Source organism: Pteronotus mesoamericanus, unplaced genomic scaffold, assembly GCF_021234165.1.
Source record: "Pteronotus mesoamericanus isolate MK-2021 breed Mesoamerican mustached bat unplaced genomic scaffold, CSHL_Meso_final contig_613, whole genome shotgun sequence".
Classification (NCBI taxonomy): Eukaryota; Metazoa; Chordata; class Mammalia; order Chiroptera; family Mormoopidae; genus Pteronotus; species Pteronotus mesoamericanus.
This window is the reverse complement of record NW_026555221.1, coordinates 141,245-155,208: the sequence shown is the minus strand read 5'-3', so window position 1 is coordinate 155,208 and position 13,964 is coordinate 141,245. Positions and strand designations below refer to the sequence as shown.

Here is a 13,964-nt window from a genome sequence, read left to right as displayed (position 1 = left end):
GACCACATCGGCCGGCGCCATCCTATCGCCGCACACGGAGGACTGCAACGAAGACCCCAGAGCTGATGCCGGAAGCGGAGGGGTGGGTCTCGGTGAACGCCCTAAAGTATTTCCGGCCCTTCTAGGCAGAAGACTTTATTGTAAGAGGACTTGTAGCGTTGCTCGGCGATCGTCGGTGGACGGGGCCTGAAGAAGTGCGGGTGAGGGGTGTTACAGAGACCCTTCCCTTTCTCCGCTCTGTAGTTGAAGTCTCCACACCTATTTTAAAAACTACCATCCGGTCACTGTCGCATTGCAAGAACTTTTACTAACTGCACATCAGCAAAGGGATAGTGGCAAGTCATTACATGCACATTCACATAGTGAAACACTCCAGCTGTAAAAAGGAATCTTCTTCAAGATGTATTACGTGAAAAAGAGCAAGGTACCCAACAGTGTGTAAAGTGCACTGCCATCAGTAAAAAAGGAACAAGGGGAGGATGTTAACTGTATTTGATATTTTTATAATCCTGTGGTTACTCATAAAATAAAGATAATAGTTTCTATTATCCTTAATTGTGAAATTAGAGTTAATATCATACAAAGCGATAGAATGTTGCTTAGCATATAGTGAGATAATATGGTTTAGCTACCCGTTATCATCATCGTCTACGTCTGTCTCTGGAAAAATAGTAGCAGAGCTTCTCTGGGAATGCCGAGGGTCCGAGATAGGAAGGATACTTTTTGGTATCTATATATGGTATATGGTTCTGTATTTTTTGAATTTCGAACTAAATAAATATATTGCCTTAAAGACAGACCCCCCCCACACACACACAAAACCCAACCTTTTTTCTCTAAATGCCTATTCTCATTCATCACTTTCCGAGCTGTGCACTACTCGTGCTACGCTCCCAAAATCCGCGCTCAAGGTCTATTTTCATGGGGTCCCAGTCTCAGAGGAGGAACTCATAATGGGTTTGTGGTATTGATTTTACTTGAGAGAATCGTATCCGGGATGTAGAACTGTATTAGTAAAGATGTCACTGTAAGCATCTATGTCAAATAGATTATTTTGCGAGAAATAATACTTGATGCTTTTTAAAGTTGTGTCGTTTAATTTTTTGAAAAGACTGCAGTGAAAGTTACAGGACCATAATTCGTGTACAGACTCCCCAGTGATTGCTGGCGCTGAGTGATGCCAGGGCAGGGCACGCATAATTTTACCCCCGCCTCGGGAGAATTCCAACTGGACCTGTGCTTCCTAAGGGGGTGGTGCCAAAACTACGAGTCTTCGTGGGTGGGCTATACTAGGCCATTCCAGGAGCTGCGAGTCCTACTGTGGCATAGAAGTGCGACCGCAAGACCCGACCAGAGCCCGCTGTAACTTGGGCTTCTTTCTAGCCCAACCAATCACGGCCAACAGTAGATGCAGGGAGGTGTCAGTCCAGGCGAAAAGTGGTGAGTTTCCGTAGTGTAGTGGTTATCACGTTCGCCTCACACGCGAAAGGTCCCCGGTTCGAAACCGGGCGGAAACACTCTTTTGATCTGGAGTCCATTTTTGCAGTCACTTTTTCACCCATTTTGCAGTCACTTTTTCACCCCTGCATCTGGAGGACAGGTGGTTGTCACATGGAAAGAAGGGCCTGTGTATGTCTATCCGTATCTGTTTGAGGGAGTCAGTGACTGAAGCGGGACCAAATGAGAATCAGCTTACAACAGGCTCTCAATGAGGGCTCGAAATGTAAATTGATGTCTCCAACTGCAGCTAGTAATCTTTTAATCTTCCCCTCAGAAGCTCAGTGGGCTATCTCTCCCACGTCGAGGAACCTAGTGACTAGCACAGAGCTAGGCGCACAGCAAGCGGTCCATGATAGTTGTACAGTTAATTCTCAAAGTGTTCGCATCCCTGTATCTAAATCTTGTCCCTTGAGACAAAACACTCCCTTTCACCTGTCGCCCGGCTAGCTCAGTCGGTAGAGCATGAGACTCTTAATCTCAGGGTCGTGGGTTCGAGCCCCACGTTGGGCGCGGAAGGTCAACCTTTTTGGAAACGGTATTTCGTTGCAGAAGCAACTCTCTGTTCCCACCAAAGGCTTCACGGACGGTGGGAGCCAGAAGTAGAAAAGTGATCACCCGTAGTGGAGCGAAGGACCTCAAGTTGCATTACACCCCACACTAAAGCCCTCGCAGGCCTTAAGAGATTTGAGCGGGGATTGGGTGTCGGCGGACAAATTCCAAAATCTGTCCCTCAGGCGGCCATTCCACGTCCGCCTACCTACGTTCAAGTTGGACCAGGCGCCTTCTGTTTTACCAGAAGACCCGCCCGGGTGTCTCGGACATGAAGTGCTGGGAATAAGGATACGTGGCTTCCCGAAGCTGCAGTGGGACTCCGGGACCCACTAGCCTGGACGTTCATCAGTCTAAAACGTAGCCTCGTGATATGCCAGCACCTTACTAGGGGATATAGAGGTCGAGATTCCGCGTTCTCACCTCCGCCGCCTGTTTTCCAGGTGAGGTCAAAAAAGAGGTACCCTTGGTAATGAGACACTCATCTTCAGTATATCCTCTTTACTCTCGACTTTAAGCGTCGATCTGTTTTGCGAGATGTTGCCCCGTACATTCCAGCCTCCATATTTGCCCCCACATGTAAAAGACTGTAAAAATATCCTTTATTTTGGAACGCCCTACCTAACATGAACATCCTCACTTTACCAGTCTTGTTACAAAATTTTTCCTGAATTGCAATTGAAATTCATTTCTTTTATTGACTCTTTCCTTAGACAGCCCATTTTCTATGTTCCGGCTTGAGAAGTCTCCCTACATACACAGCAAACCACAAGAGAAGGCTGCTGATAATACAAAGCTTGTTTATTAACCTTGCTGAGCGAAGGATAGAAGAAGCGTGGGCAGAAGGGTGGGAAGTGGGGGGAGGGGAAAGGGACTTCGGGAGGTGGTATCCTAACGCCCCTTGAGGGCAATCTGCACTGAAATAGGTTAGAGTTTGTAAAATAGTCAGAGTTGCTAGTTCAGTCCTCTTTCATGCACCTCTGGGGAGTTACTGTTGCTCTGGTCTTATCTTGCAACAAATGGGCCTAAAAAACCTTGTGTTAGCAAAGTGTGAGCTTTGACATTTCGTCTTGTACAAAGGCTTCAATAGCAAATTCAATAGCGGATTCCATAGCAAATTGTGGGTTCAGGGTTTTAACTTTTTTTACCACCTTCACTAGGATGGTAAAACATTCCTTTATACATACTGACTTTTTAATTAAAGGGAAACGATAGAAGACAAGTTTCTCTCCCCTGTCTTCCAATAATCTGAGGATTACTGGGAGCTTTTTACTACAATACCAGCTTCTCTGTCCTCTCCACTGCTTCCACCGCAACTTCTCCTCCTGGTCTACTCTGAAGTGCCCTCCTCCAACACTACTTTCAGCACAAAGGAGTCAGGTTTATCAGTTCAGATGTTCAGCAAATGCACGGGATCCTGGCAGATTCTTTGGTCTTTATCCTGAGTGGTGATAGGCCACAGAGGCAGAGGGACTCATGCTGATTTCCATTTAAGAGTGATGCTTCAGAAATGATGAGCAGGAGGTATGAGGGGAGTGTGGCTGTGTCAGGGAGAGGGGCTAGAAGGACTGCCGCAGTCCAAACAAAAGACAGCTGACGAAGGGCAAGGCAGCAGCAGGTAAAGGAGCTGGATGCACGGTTGGTACCTGGGGCCATAGAGGATCTCCTGGGTTTCTGCTTTAGATGATTTAATAATGGAGTTACAGAGGAGAGAGAAGTACAGAAGTCTTCTTTATCAGCTGTTTTGCTTTCCCCTGTTTCAGTTACTCTGGGTCAACTGTAATATTTAATAATATCCCAAAATATTAAATGAAAAATTCCAGAAATAAACAATTCATAAGTTTTAAATTGCTGACCACTCTGAGTAACAAGATGAAATTTCATGCCATTACAATCCCTCTGGCCCTCGATATGAATCATCCTTTTGTCCACAGTATCCGCGCTGTATATGCTACCCCAGGTTAGTCAGCTAGTAACCATCTGGGTTATCAGATCAGAATGTCAAGATGTCACAGTGTTTATGTTCAAATAAACCTTATCTTACCTAATGATGTCCCTAAAGTGCCAAGAGTACTGGTGCTGGCAATTTGAATGTGCCAACTGTATTTTATGTATGTAAAGGAAAAAGCACAGTTCCTAGTTTCAGGCATCCATTGGGGGTCTTGAAACATAGTCCCCCAAAGAAAGGGTACAACTGTAATGAGTTCGGCCTTGAACGGGTTGGGAGATGTCTTAAAGGACACGTCCAAGGCACGTGGATTTGAAACTTCGGGAGAGCGGTCATTGCCGGAGCCACGGATGCGGGGATAGAGGTTGGGTCCAGCTGTGAGCGAGGATCCATCCGGCCTCCGGCAGATGGAAGAGAAGTTGGAAGAGGAGGAAAGTCAGCGTGGAAGCTCCCACCAAGGCAAAGGGAGTCGAAATATGCAAAAAGGGGGGTCGGGAGTACAAATCCACAGAATCAAATTATGGCCTACTAAGGGAAAGGGGTAAAGAATTCGTGGATTGAGATGCCTGCAGACTCCTGGTGACGAACTAGGCTGGGCAAGAGGTCCTCCCGCCTGAGCTCTGGAGAGCGGCTTCCGGGCCACAGACTCAGCAGGGAGTCCTACTCGGTAGTTCTCGGTCTCCGCTTCAATCCCTGACTCCCCAGGTCCGCAGGAATAAGAGTAATAATAGACGGGGAAACATTTTGCAATATTAAACCATCAATACTACTCTTAAATTTGCATATATGCAAATCTACATATAACAAGCGTTAAAGCATCCTAATTCTGGACATTAAATGCTAGGATCGATGAGTTTTATTTTTATAAAATACTTAAAATATTTCATTACATTTTCATCTAATAACATTTTTAGCTTTACTTAAATATCACTGACTTAAAATTGGATATTCATTCGTTCCAATCTCCCATTTTGAAATAGATATTTTACATAATTTATAAGAAATATGTAATTATTTTCAAAAGCATGTGTAAAATTATTTTTCCTCTATAGTTATTTTAACTTACATTTTGACGAAATACATTCAAAACTCATATACTTTGAATGTATTTTGTGTTTTTTAATTCGTTAGATTGTAACTGTCAACAGAGCACAAATTATGTGAAGATTTAAACGCTGCAATGGTCTTCTTAGAATATTTCCGAAGCTATATTTTACTTTCCCTTCTGCGAGGCCCGCTGCTTTTGTTCACTTTTTTTAAAAATTATTACTGGACATGACTGTCATGCTCTGCAGTTTGAGAAGAATTAGTACCCAAGAACACAGATGTATTTACACTCCAGAATGATATCGAAAGGCTCGGAACTGGCAGGAGGGACTGGGAGACCGGGGTGGTGGCCCTAATCTAAACCTCACAAGACTCAGGGAAAGAGCAAAACAACATGTGTTTCCGTAGTGTAGTGGTTATCACGTTCGCCTAACACGCGAAAGGTCCCCGGTTCGAAACCGGGCGGAAACAAGAAGGCCGTTTCGGTGGGTACTTTTTCTTAAAGTGGTTCCTTTTTATTCGGGAATTCGTTTACGTTATTTGTCCTGGGTATGTACATGCAAGTGTGTAACACTTCATTATAGTTTTATCCCTGCTGCTGTCTTTGCCAAGCCGTTACCAGTTCACTTCAACCAGGATATTATTCCCGGCCTCTCTGGGTTTGTGGTGTAAAGAAAGTGGCCTATGTTATTAGAAATTGCCTTAAAAGGGCTTGCAATCCAGGCCGATAAAAAGGCAAAAAGGCAAAAAGGCAAAAAAAAAAAAAAAAAAAAAAAAAAAAAAAAAAGCAGGAATGCCACGCAACGATAAATGAAATATTAAAAAGTGGAAGAAGGAATGAGTCGGCAATGTATGGCGGAAGTGAGTCCGGAGAGAAGATTCTTACAGGACGGTAGAAGCGGTCGCAAGAACCACACGACCGACAGCGGGGCGGGAGGGTGTCTGGGCCTGAGGCAGGCGCGTCCCTCAGAAGAACCGAACAATCCCGCTCCCGCGCGAGGCCACTGAGGCTCAGACACGTCACGGGAGGGGAGGAAAGGCGGGGGCAGGGGAAGGCGACAGGGCACCAGGAGAAATTCCAGTCGGCCCAGCGCGGCGGGAAAGTAGCCGGTTCTGCCGCGGCCCCCTGGGGCGCCCGGCCGCTCCCGCCCCGCGCCGTCGGCAATCGCGACATCCGGCCACCGCGAAAGAGCCTGAGCTTCTCTCGTCGGACTGGAATCGCTCCCGGCGCAAGCCTGCTCGCCCACCGGCCCTCGGTAGAGTCGTCTCTGCGGCTCCACGAGCGCGGCGCCCAGGGCGAACCCAGCCTGCGTCTGCCCGCCCTCCTGCTGCCGCTGTGCGCTCCGCGGCGGCCCGGCGCATTCTCTCCGGAGGTGTGCCGACCAGCCACCCTCTGCGCCGACCTCACTTTTCGCTCGGGTCTGTGGGACGCCCGCTGTGTGTTGCGGAGCCGGAGCCGGAAGTCACGGGGAAAAAGCACCCAGCGTCTCAGAGCAGCAGCCCGGCGCCGCGCGGGCCCCGCACACCAGCGCCCCTGGCGGGAGAGCTGTTAGCCGAGACACACCCGTGGGGACCCTCCGCTGCAGCCTGCGTCCACTCCTGGAAAACCAGGGGCACGCTCCTGCGCACCCGACGCGGCAGACTTAACATCGGGGTTAAGCAACTTCTTTCCCAGAACTTCTGCCCAATTTGGAAGTCAAGTACAGTGGTAAATCAAATTCTCTTTAACATTTCATATATCTTAAATGTAGACAAAGTATGACTCAAAGCATAGTCCAGCGATGGTAAACCTTGTGAGGTCACCTGCATCCTGTAAACGATGAAGCCACTTGAAAATGCAGCTGGAGCTGCCACACCAGAGGAACTGCCTTGCATGTCTTATACCTGGACCTTATGGAATGTTAAAAAGACAAAATAACCTTTTCACTGGGCCTAAGCAACCGTGTGCCTTGCAAAAGAACTGTTAACAAAGATAACAAGAAAGCAGTTATTATGACTTACTAGACTGATGACTGCTCGATGGAAGAAACGTTGTTCAGAATTAATGTAATTGTTCCCCTTCCCCTTCTCATAGATACACATTGCTTCTTTAATCTCTCACTAAAAATTAATTGTATTACTTAGAAAAATCTTTTTATTAGGAAACAAAGAGAATGGTGTTATGAAATGCCAAGTACACAACATCCAGCTTCAATTTTCTTTTTTCCACAATTCCTGTTTTACCTCTACCTCCACCACTTCCCACCCCCCAATCCCACTCTCTCACTACCCCCCAACAGCCCCTGTTCTCTATAGTCCTCAGATCCCACAGACTATCCTTGTAGGGTAGGTGGAGGCGGTCTGGCTCCCTCACCCAGATGCGTCGGTAACCGGAGGGAGCAGCTCCTCACAACCTTGAAGGAGTCTGATAAAGCAGTGTTCCCACAGCCTTGAGCCTGGGTCTCATGGCCTTGAACCTGGATGCAATAAACTGCCCTGGTAGCCTTGAGTAGGCTCGCATGGGCAGCTCTTGATAGTTACTTCACTTTCTGGCCTGTAGCCTGCTTTGTTTAGGGCTAGTGTTTAAGGGATAGGAGCTTTGGACAAGGTGGGGAGTTGGGTGCCGACTTGGACATGGACTTTGGGGCCTGTGTGACTCCCTCCACATGGGCTTGTGGTCTGTATGCGGTATGGACACGGGCTTTGTGGCCTGTGTGATTTCCCTGGATCTGGGTTTGTGCCTGTGTGACTGTCCCAAGTAAAGGCATGTCAAGCATCCTCAAGGCTCCACGTATCTTCTTCCGTCTACCTGAGCGGGCCTGTCCAGCCTAGAGTCTGTAACACAAACCTTCTATAGTTACTCTATTGACCATCTCCCCTTCCCTCTGGTAGTTCTGGTATTCTGCAGACCTTTGAAATTTAGGAAATAATATTAATAGCTACAGACTCCATGAATTTGGGCCCTACTATGAATGAGACATTTCCAACAAACCTATAATGTGCCACTATTAAAAGGAAACTTCATCTATTCATTACATTGCAGTAAGAAACAGGCTAGGTCCTTACCCTCTTGTTTACCTTCTGATAGGCAATTAAAATAAAAAACAAGTAAACACAAAAAATAACCACAGCCCTGGGAGGGTGCTCAATTGCTTGGAGCGTCGTCTCCATACACCAACAGATTGAAGGTTCAATTCCCAGTCAGGGCACATATTAGATCCCAGTTCGATCCTGGGTCCGGGCATGCATGGGAGACAACCAATGGATATCTCCCCCCCCTCACTTTCCCTGCCCCTTCCTCTCTCTAAAAGATCAATAATCATATCCTCAGATGAGGATTAAAAAAAAACACCCAAAAATCTCAGAGCTGTAAAGACTGTGAAACAGTGATCTGATAAAGTGGCAGGCAAGCAGATGACAACATTAGAGAGATGGGCCAGGAAAGATTTATTAGAAGAGATGGCAATGAACCGAGGCAGGAAGATAAAGAGCCAGGCTTCCAGAGATATTAGAGAAGATACCTAAAGTAAGAGGGCGCTTGGTAGGTTCAAGGACAGAGGAAAGACCAGGGACTTGGAGAGTAAGGTGCCACAGCTATATACTTCCTTTGACTTTGTATCCTGATGACACCATCTCCACCACTTGCTTTTCTTTGCAAGTGGACTGAAAAATGCGTGGAAGACACTGGATTCTTGGAGGACTCCCAGGCCAATAAGGAATGCGGTAGGACCTCAATGTGGAGTTTTGAAGAGCAGATGAATGAGCACATAGGTTCATTCAGAAGACTGCAAATAAGCAATACACCTGGGGTTTCCAGATGCTGTGGGTAGGTGGTTAAAGCAGGGAGTCTACAGGAGCAATGAAAGTTCAGACATCAGCTCTGCACTCCAGCTGAATGACCTAACCAGTGCCTCCCTCTCCTCCCACTAAATGGGGTTTCAGATAGGTATGTTCGTAATTGCCATTTGAATGTCTAGGAGAAGATCACCAATGGCTTAGATGTTCAAGATGACACCTTATTTAATGAAAGGGTTCTTTCAAAAACTGCTAGTTTATAAGAAAAGCAGTAATATTTGTAAGTTGATTTAAAACTTTAATAATAACCATAGCAGTGTTATTCACAATAACCAAATGCTGGAAACAGCTTAAGTGCCCATCAGTAAATGAGTGGGTCAAAAAACTGTGGTACATTTACATAATGGAATACTGTGCAGCAGAAAGAAAGAAGGAACTCCTACCCTTTGCGACAGCATAGATGGAACTGGAGAGCATTATGCTAAGTGAAATAAGCCAGGCGGTGAAAGACAAATACCATATGTTCTCACCTGTAAGTGGAACCTAACCAACAAAACAAGACAGAGACATGGAACCAGAGACATGGAAATAAAGAACAAAGTGACGGTGACCAGAGAGGAGGAGAGAGGGTGATAACGAGGAGAAGAAGGGGAAGGGCAAGTCAAGGAACTTGTATAGAGGACCCATGGGCAAGGGGGCTTGGTTGTGGGGAGGGGGGCAGAGCAGGGGAGAGCAATGTGGGGGCGGAATGTAGGACAACTGTAACTGAACAATTTAAAAAAGTATTTGTCTAAGAAAACCTTAAGAATAACTAGGCTTGAACATTTACAACTGTAATACATTGAATATTAATCACAAAACAAGTCTGCATTCTTTTCCATATTCAAAAGCCTCCCCCTCGCCCTTAGACACCAAACATCTCAAATGACAACAGAGAGGGTTTCCCAAAATATCCAGTGATTTTAAGCCAATGGGTCCTGACACAGAAAGAAGGAGCAGGTCATTCTGGGTCATCTCTTTGGCCACTCTTCCTTTTGCAGGCAGTCCTCCAGAATAAGGTTGCTCTGAGTGACATTTTGTCTTTCTCCTTACCCAAAATTCACACTCCCCAGGACACCAGCACACGACTGAGACCTGTCTTTTATCTGGAGGACTTGCATCCTTAAACCCACATGAGGCTATAGAAACGGCAACGAAATAGAAATAACGGGGTGAGCATTTGATGTGGGTTGGGCCATCTCGCCTGATGCTACGCAGACCCTGGGGCGATGACTTGTTAAAGTCTAGAAATGGAAACCAGCGGCAGTTTAAGGAAGAGCTCACACTGAAGTATTTTTAGACTTGTTAGAAAATAGACATGAATATATTAAACTTAGAGATGATTTTCTGTTTCCAATGAGATTTTTAAATGAAAATATTCAAGTGGCTGGTTGATTAATAATTTGTTTATAAATTACATATAATCATTATTGCAATATCGCTTCACAAACTACATGCATGATCTAAGAATTTATATATGCCTCATGTGACACCAACCAACTAAAAAATCGTATATAAATTTAATTTCTTATATCTGGTTGAATTCTTCCTGTGCAAGTGAGAAAATTTGCAGAGTAAGGAATGACTGAGTAGGCCTTTCCAGTGATGTTGTGGCTTGCAAGTGAAGAAAACATGATGGCCTCTGCAGAAACAGGCCTGAAAAGAAAAAAATAAGACTGCCCTATAGAATTAGATTACAAACCATAAACGAGAGTGACACTGTGATCTTCAGAATTTTTTTGTCAGAGTATGCTCCTGTGAGTGGGAAAAGGAAGGTTCTTTCTCCTGCCAGGCTGTGCCCTGCAGGCCTCTCCAGAGCAGTATTGTCTTAGAGAATAGGCCGTGAGGAGCCCTGGCAATTTAAAGGATGTGGGGGAGGGGGAAATCACATGCTTAGATTTTTCACTAAAGCAGCCTGTTGCCAATAAAGCAGTGGAGAAACAAGGAATTTCATTCATGATTGGTGAGAGTGACTATCAGCTGGTTTTTTAAAAATTAAACCCAGAAATAGCATATCATCAGAAATTCCACTTCTAGCATGTACACAAAAGAAGTGAAAGCAGGTACTCGAATGGATATTTGTTCACCCAAGTTCACAGCAGCATTATTCACAATAGCCAAAAGGTGGAAAGAACCCAAGTACCTATGGATAGATGAGTGGATAAACAAATATAGTATACACATGCAATGGATTATTATTCAGCCTTAAAAGAAAGGAAAATTTGACACAAGCTACAACATGAATGAACCTTGTAGGCATTATGCTAAGTGAAATAAGCCAGTCACAAAAGGACAAATATTGTATGATTCGTTTTATATGAGATACCTAGAGCAGTAAAATTCAAAGAGACAGAAAGTGGAATGACAGGGGCTGGGGGAAGGAAAGAATGGGAAGTAATTGTTTACTGAGTCCAGAGTTTCAGTTGGGGAAGATATAAAAGTTTTGGAGGTGGACTGCGGTGATGGTTACCCAAGAATGTGAATATGTTTAAAGCTGCAGAACTGTACACTTAAAAATGGTGAAAGTGGTAAATTTCGTTATATATATTTTACATAACTTTTTAAAATTCATTTTGTTCGATGAACAAGAGCGTAACCACTAAAAGCCCAAACAAAATATTACACACAGGAGATTTTCACTGTATTATTTATGTTTCAGAGATGGGTCGATAAGGGAATAAACGTTTAGAAATTGAAGGGGAGGGGGGGAAAAAAAGTGCACTTCGCCCAACGTGGGGCTCGAACCCACGACCCTGAGATTAAGAGTCTCATGCTCTACCGACTGAGCTAGCCGGGCGCGCCTGGCACGTTGTTCTCCATTTGCTACTAACAAGCATTAACTTCCTGGTGTGATTTGCCAGGGCTCTGTTCAAGGTCTGAAGTTCAGGTTACTCGGAGAATGATCTGGCCTTTAAAAGGCTCTAGGAAGCCTGGAAACTCTGCGGATCGTGCCTGATCGTCCCTTCCACTTCCGTCCGTTTTCTGTTGTCCTTGGCCAGCGACCTCGCCCTTTTGCATCCCCGGGAAGCGCACGGAGCGAAGGGAAAACGTGCGCATCCCAGTCATGCCTCTGGTGCGCTCCCCCTGTGATTTTTTAATTTGGAGTTAAAAGACAGAGTCAGGTGACAGGAGTGGGTGAGGGCCGCAGTCGACCCCTGCAACACACGCAATGCGATACGCACAAGATGTAATATAGAATTGTACACCTTAAAGCTATTTTATTTTATTAACCAATATAAAACCAATAAATAAATTTTTTTAAACTCTCACGATCTGGGGTTTTCCCAGAGCTGTGGGAATACGCTGTATTTCGCAACAAAGTAAAAACTCGCACGTACTTTGTGCGCTGGAGATGCCGGGGATCGAACCCGGGGCCTCATACATGCAAAGCATGCGCTCTACCACTGAGCTACATCCCCTGTCCACGAGACATGTGGTTTCTCTGCTTCCCTAGAAGTCTCTTGTCGCTGGGTGCCGCTAGGCTGATGGCCTTCGGAGGGTTCGACAGCCCAAAGGCTGGCCTTTCGAAGAGACAGCGTCGCCAGGATTGCCAGGGTTGCCAGGGTCTTCTACTAAATAACTACAGGGGCGAGGGTTCGATAGAAGGATGCCCGGGAGAGGAGAGGGCCGGTGTAAACACCTGGAGGCAGCCGTGGAAAAAGAAGGGGAAGTCATTTGACGCGGTGCCCCGAATGAACTGTGAGCCGAAAAGGGAAGTAAAGAAGGCAGTACACAGGATGCTACGTTTATAAAACAAAAAGAGGGAGAACTGTAGTAAAATATACAATGATTGTATAAAATAATTCATAATTTCTTGGGATGGAGAGGGGACTGGGGTTCAGGGTAGGCACTTTTCAGTATAAAACACTGTATATCTGATTTTCGAACCATGTCCAAATTAATTCCATCCAAGAGAAATTTGCGGATTGCCTGCTGGGTTCCGAGAGTTGCTCTAGAAAACGCGAGGCCCAGCGGCGCGCGGAGCCCCGAGGCCGCCCTCGGACCGCGCGCGGCGCGATAAAGCGGATGCCGGGGAGCTAGCGGAGCCGGCGCTGAGCGGGAGAGCGCGGTCCGCTGCGCCCGTGCGCAGATGCCGCTGAGAAAGGCGGTGTTTGAAACAAGACCTGAAGGAGGTGGGAAGCAAGACTTGCGCGCGGATGGGAGAAGAGAGGTCCAAGGCGAGAGGACAAAGCCAATTCAAAGGCCCTGAGGTGGGATCTCTCTGAGGTGTTGCAGGAACGTCGAGGAGGTGCGTGTGGCAGGAAGTCTGCAGGACAGAGCGGCAAGAGATAGGTGTAGAGAGGCGGCCTGGTGCAAGGGATGGGGATGCAGAACGGGATAGAGCGTTAGCCAACAGTGAAGACTGCCACTTTTCCTCTGATATGGGGGAGCCAGCCACTGGAGGGTTTGAGCAGAGGAGGGCCATGATTTGACTTAAAAATAACATTTTAACAGAACTGTTCTCACAGCTGGGTGGAGAAGATAGGGCAGGGCAGTGGGACAGAAGGGGAGAGATTGTTGCTCATGGGAGATCCCGCAATGGAGGGAGTGAGAGACCAAGGACCTGCTGAGGACTGGGGATGAGGTCTGTACAATTTTTGCCTCTTGGAGTCACAGACGACTCCCTGGTTTTGTCCTGAGCACCTGGAAGGATGAAATTGCTGCTAAAAGGGGTGGAGTGGGGAAGGCTGTGGGAAGAACACATGGTGGGGCAGATCAGAAGTAGAGTTGCCAACAACGGTGAGTGTGCGATGTCTCTTAGAACGTGCAGGTGGAGATGCTACACTGAAGCTGGATGTGGAAGCCAGGCATCCTACGGCTCCTGGGTGAGGGTTGTGCATTGTGGTGTCAGCAGGGAAAGGGTCATCCCGGCCCGTAAAGTGGAAGAGATCAAAGGGACTGAGTACAGACAGAGGTCCAAGAACTGGGCATGGGCGGGGAGAAGAGATAAAGGTGGCAGGCCATGGAGCTGGGGGAAGGCCTGGAAGACGCTTAGGAAGGGTGTCAGGAAGGAGGAGGCAACAGAGGAGAGGGCAGGGAAGGTGAGGCCTCAGAAGGGGCCTTAGGTCACTGGAGACTTTGACAACAGCATTTCTGAGGAGGGTGC

At 46.6% G+C, this 13,964-nt stretch overlaps 5 non-coding genes across 5 annotated transcripts; 3 read left to right on the top strand and 2 right to left on the bottom strand.

Annotated features, from left to right (window-relative positions):
* Positions 1-1,444: 1,444 nt before the first annotated feature.
* On the top strand, positions 1,445-1,517 carry TRNAV-CAC (transfer RNA valine (anticodon CAC)). Its single transcript has one exon. It is a non-coding gene; the product is annotated as a tRNA-Val (tRNA).
* A 420-nt stretch (positions 1,518-1,937) lies between these two features.
* TRNAK-CUU (transfer RNA lysine (anticodon CUU)) lies at positions 1,938-2,010 on the top strand. The gene has a single exon. It is a non-coding gene; the product is annotated as a tRNA-Lys (tRNA).
* A 3,432-nt stretch (positions 2,011-5,442) lies between these two features.
* On the top strand, positions 5,443-5,515 carry TRNAV-AAC (transfer RNA valine (anticodon AAC)). The gene has a single exon. It is a non-coding gene; the product is annotated as a tRNA-Val (tRNA).
* Positions 5,516-11,581: 6,066 nt separating this feature from the next.
* Positions 11,582-11,654, bottom strand: TRNAK-CUU (transfer RNA lysine (anticodon CUU)). The gene has a single exon. It is a non-coding gene; the product is annotated as a tRNA-Lys (tRNA).
* A 550-nt stretch (positions 11,655-12,204) lies between these two features.
* Positions 12,205-12,276, bottom strand: TRNAA-UGC (transfer RNA alanine (anticodon UGC)). Its single transcript has one exon. It is a non-coding gene; the product is annotated as a tRNA-Ala (tRNA).
* Positions 12,277-13,964: the final 1,688 nt, after the last annotated feature.